Genomic DNA, 5176 nt, shown 5'->3' on the forward strand with positions numbered 1-5176 from the left:
GCGTCCCCCCCAACTCCCCCATAGCGATAGTCACGGAGTCGGGGACCGGATCCCCGAGAACCCGGGGCGCGCGCGCTCCGCTCCGAGCCCCCTCCGCCGCCGGGAAAGCAATGGCCGAGTCTCTCTGAGGACCCCCGCCCCCTCAACAGCCCTCGCCCCCCCACCCCGGCCGCAGCCCCTCCCGGTCGGCAGTCCATCCCGAGGAGACCGGAGGGGGAGGGGAGCGGGACCGCGGGCGGCCGGCCGGGCCCTCGGCCACCTCCCCGCTCCGGGCCTCCACGCGCGCGCCGATCGCGCGGCCCCCGGCCCAGTCGCCGCCCCCTCGCTCCCTCCCTCCCTCCCTCCCTCGGCCGTCGCCCCCTCCCTCGGCCGCGCCGCCGCCGTGGAGCGGTTTGCGATTCCCGTAGATTTTTGTCCCTCCGCGCTCGCCCTCTCTCCCCTCCTTCCCCTGGCCTCCCCCCCGCCCCACCCCCACCCCGGCTGAGACTGCGGCCCCCCCAGCCGTTCCTTCCCTGTTGCCGGAGAGCTCGGGCGGCGGCGGCGGCGGCCCGGGGCCCTCCTCCTGCCGCTCTTCCTCCTCCTGGTCCTTCTCCGCCGCAGCAGCTCCGGCCCTTCCTCCTGCAGCCGCCGCCGCCGCCGCCGCCGCCGCCGCCGCAGCTCCTGCTCTTCCTCCTCCTCCTCTCCTCCTCCTCCTCCTCCTCCTCCTCCTTCTCCTCGGGCGGCGGCGGCCGCGGAGGCGAGATGCACCCCAGCGCCCCCAGCTACCCCACGGCCTCGCTGTACGTGGGGGACCTGCACCCCGAGGTGAGCGAGGCGATGCTGTACGAGAAGTTCAGCCCGGCCGGGCCCATCCTCTCCATCCGCGTCTGCAGGGACATGATCACCCGGCGCTCCCTGGGCTACGCCTATGTCAACTTCCAGCAGCCGGCGGATGCCGAGAGAGCCCTGGAGACCATGAATTTCGATGTCATCAAGGGCAAGCCGGTGCGCATCATGTGGTCCCAGAGGGACCCCTCCCTCCGCAAAAGCGGCGTGGGCAACATCTTCATCAAGAACCTGGACAAGTCCATAGACAACAAGGCTCTGTTCGACACCTTCTCGGCCTTCGGCAACATCCTGTCCTGCAAGGTGGTGTGCGACGAGAACGGCTCCAAGGGCTACGGCTTCGTCCACTTCGAGACCCGCGAGGCGGCCGAGAGGGCCATCGACAAGATGAACGGCATGCTCCTGAACGACCGCAAGGTCTTCGTGGGCCGCTTCAAGTCCCGCAAAGAGAGGGAGGCCGAGCTGGGCGCCAGGGCCAAGGAGTTCACCAACGTGTACATCAAGAACTTCGGGGAGGACATGGACGACCTGAGGCTCAAGAGGCTCTTCGGTAAGTTCGGGCCCTCCCTCAGCGTCAAAGTCATGACGGACGAGAGCGGCACGTCCAAAGGCTTCGGCTTCGTCAACTTCGAGAGGCACGAGGACGCCCAGAAGGCCGTGGAGGAGATGAACGGCAAGGAGCTGAACGGGAAGAAGATCTACGTGGGCCGGGCTCAGAAGAAGGTCGAGCGCCAGACGGAACTCAAGCGCAAGTTCGAGCAGATGAAGCAGGACCGGATCACCAGGTACCAGGGGGTGAACCTGTACGTCAAGAACCTGGACGACGGCATCGACGACGAGCGCCTGCGCAAAGAGTTCTCCCCCTTCGGGACCATCACCAGCGCCAAGGTGATGATGGAAGGGGGCCGCAGCAAAGGCTTCGGCTTCGTGTGCTTCTCCTCCCCCGAGGAGGCCACCAAAGCCGTCACGGAGATGAACGGCCGGATCGTGGCCACCAAGCCCCTCTACATAGCCTTGGCCCAGCGCAAGGAGGAGCGGCAGGCCCACCTCACGAACCAGTACATGCAGAGGATGGCCAGCGTCCGGGCCGTGCCCAACCCCGTGATCAACCCTTACCAGCCTCCCTCGGGCTACTTCATGGCGGCCATCCCCCAGGCGCAGAACCGCCCGGCCTACTATCCCCCCGGCCAGATCGCCCCTCTGAGACCCAGTCCCCGGTGGACCGCCCAGGGCGCCAGGCCCCATCCGTTCCAAAACATGCCCGGGGCCATCCGGCCGGCGGCTCCCAGGCCCCCCTTCGGGACCATGAGGCCGTCTTCCTCGCAGGTGCCCAGGGCGGCGTCCTCCCGGGTCTCCAACGCCGCCGCGCAGAACGTGGGCCCCCGCCCGGCCGCGGGGGCCTCCGCGGCGGGGACTCCCGCCGTGCGCTCCGCGCCCCAGTACAAGTACGCGGCCGGCGTGCGCAATCCCCAACAGCACCTGAACCCTCCTCCTCAGGTGACCCTGCAGCAGCCCGCCGTCCACGTGCAAGGTCAGGAGCCTCTCACGGCTTCCATGTTGGCCTCCGCCCCTCCGCAGGAGCAGAAGCAGATGCTGGGAGAACGGCTGTTCCCGCTCATCCAGGCCATGCACCCGACCCTGGCGGGGAAGATCACCGGCATGCTGCTGGAGATCGACAACTCGGAGCTTCTCCACATGCTCGAGTCCCCGGAGTCTCTGCGGTCTAAGGTCGACGAAGCGGTGGCGGTGCTGCAAGCTCACCAGGCGAAAGAGGCGGCCCAGAAAGCGGTCAACAGTACTTCCGACGGGCCTGCTGTCTAAAAGAAAGGATGAGGAACCGGGAGATGGAACGTCTGCTTCCCCGCAGTAAAGACAGCGAAACATCAAAAGACTTAAAACCTTGTGAAATAAAATTTAAAACAAAACAAAACAAAAAACAAACATTGCAAAATATGAAATAAAGAAAACATGGAAAGGAAACTGTGACCTTGATGTACCCAGCAAATGCCAGGTCTAGCAAACTTAACGCTGGTCCTAGATTACTTATTCCTTTAAAAGCAAAAACAAAAAGCGAAAAACCCCAAATAGTCAAATATAAAAAGAAATTAATGTTTGATGGGGGAGGGGGAGGTTTTGGTTACAGTACAAAATTTAAAGCGTTCTCTTTAATCTTTTAACTATTTACCGTGGAAAACCTCAGAATATCACCACTGTTTTAGATAACAGAAATGCTAGCTGAGCAAAGAAATGTAATTTGGATTATAAAATTATTGCTTTAATAAAATTTCCAAAAACAGTGGGGGGGGGGGGGGGATGAAATGGAGGGCGGTGCGGTCCAAACAAAACAAATTGAATCCCAGTACAGGAAATATATATATCTACAGATATAGATATATACATCTATATCTATATCTATATATCTATATATATTTATATATATAGATATATGTAGATATAGATATATATATATACACACATATATCTGATGGGGAAAACAATTGCAACCCTTTTAAAATCACACCTCCAAATTATACATTATTCAGATTATAAATTTTATTTATTATTTCTTGACTATTCAAATTATTCATTTCAATGAGCTGGGGAAAAGATTACTATTCAGGAGAAGTCACAGGATGCAAAACTTGGTCTGGGACTTCAGTCATAAATTAGAGGTTTCCAGCTAAAAAGGACCTAGTTAACAGGAAAAAAGTGACTCTAGCCTTTTAAAGCAGAGTCATAGAAAGAGCTGGCTTCTGCCTTATATTTGCTCTAAAGCTATTATCTGTAATCTGGGTATTTCCTCCAAAAAAACAGCAAAATGTATAAGCCACTTGCTCTCGGCCTTGGGTGACAATCCTGCTGACTGCTCCTTGACAGTGTATTTGATAAGAGGTTTCTTCCTCCTAAGATCTGTTTGCCTTTTAAATCAGATTTTCGAGTCTTTCCAAGTCGGGGAGAATAGGTTTGATTTCTTTCGATCTTTTCTGATGTGCCCCGGGGTCAGCCATGGGGATCTCTCTCAGCCAGAGTGTTAGACTGGGATTTAAGAAATCTGCATTTTGTTCTGGGCCTTGCTGGCTGCTGCCACTGCTTTCTGATGGTTCAGAATGGGCAAGGATTGGAAAGTTTGCAAAGCACTTTACATGGTTCAACTCATTCGATACTCCTAATAGTCCTGTGATCCCCATTTGAAGATGAGGAAACTGAGGCTCGGTGGGATTGTCACTGGTCCAGAGCAACCGAGGGCAGGGTAATCGAAATGTAACGAGCTGTGGGATCTTAAACAAGTTATGCTGTGGTCTCAGTTTCTTCATTCACAAAATGAGGGTTGGATTTTGAGTCTCTCAGCTCTAAAATCCTGTGAACTCTTGAATCGGGAACAAGACTGGCCTTATGTGTGCATGGATTAGGTGATTATGTGTTAGGCAAAGAGAAGTTCCATTCCTGCCCAGCAGAACTGGGACTTGAATGAATTTGGGACATGGATGAATGGACGAGCATTTGTGGGGTGCTTACTATGTGTGAAGCATGGTGCTAAGTGCTGGGACCCAAATAGCAAACGAAAGCAATTCTGCTTTCAAGGAGTTCACTTTCTAAAAAGGAGACGATACATTAGGAAGTTTCAGATGCAAGTCAAAATAAATGGAAAAGTTGGAAATGCATCTTTCCGAGTGTCATTTCAATTGATGAAACTATCTGATGGTGGCAAGGACTTTGAGGACAACCTGGCTTTCTGCTTCTTTTGTAGCTGTGGCTGCTAAGGAAGCCGGGCTTCGGGCAGCCTCCTGCATGGCAGCTCTGCCAGGGGGACTTTCCTTTAGCCGGTAGCCTAGGACAGGATGCCCTTCCGAGGCACCCTGGGCTCACCTGCCCACAGGCAGTTGGGACCGCAGACCCCTTCACGGGGCTTGTTCCTCTGAATGATGGCTATAGGGACTGGAACGGGAGCAGGGTGTATGATCTGGGAGCCACTAAGCTTCCTGGGACTTTGGAGGGATACTGCTTGTCAGTAACTCCCGGCCATCTGGTGTTAGCTAGGTGGCTCAGTAGATATGGCACTGGGTCTGGAGTCAGGAAGACCGGCCTCAGATATTCACTAGTTGTGTGAGAGTGCGTAAGGCACTACCTGTGTAGCTCAGTTTCCTCAACTATAAAATGGGGATAGCAATAGTACCTACTTTTTAGAATGGTTGTGAAGATCAGATCAGATCACAGCTGGAAAGCTATTACATGCCTGGCACATGATGGATGATTCATATATGCTTATTTCCTCCCTTTTTTTCTCCTTCCCTTCTCTCCTTACTTCTTTCATGCCTCTTCCATTACTGCTCTCCTTCCTTCCTCTCTCCTT

The 5176-nt window shown here is 55.3% G+C and overlaps 1 pseudogene; it reads left to right on the plus strand.

The window, feature by feature from the left end:
- The first annotated feature begins 492 nt into the window (after positions 1-492).
- LOC141548379 (polyadenylate-binding protein 1 pseudogene) lies at positions 493-4487 on the plus strand (annotated as a pseudogene).
- The last annotated feature ends 689 nt before the right edge of the window (positions 4488-5176 follow it).

This window comes from Sminthopsis crassicaudata, chromosome X, assembly GCF_048593235.1.
Source record: "Sminthopsis crassicaudata isolate SCR6 chromosome X, ASM4859323v1, whole genome shotgun sequence".
NCBI lineage: Eukaryota > Metazoa > Chordata > Mammalia > Dasyuromorphia > Dasyuridae > Sminthopsis > Sminthopsis crassicaudata.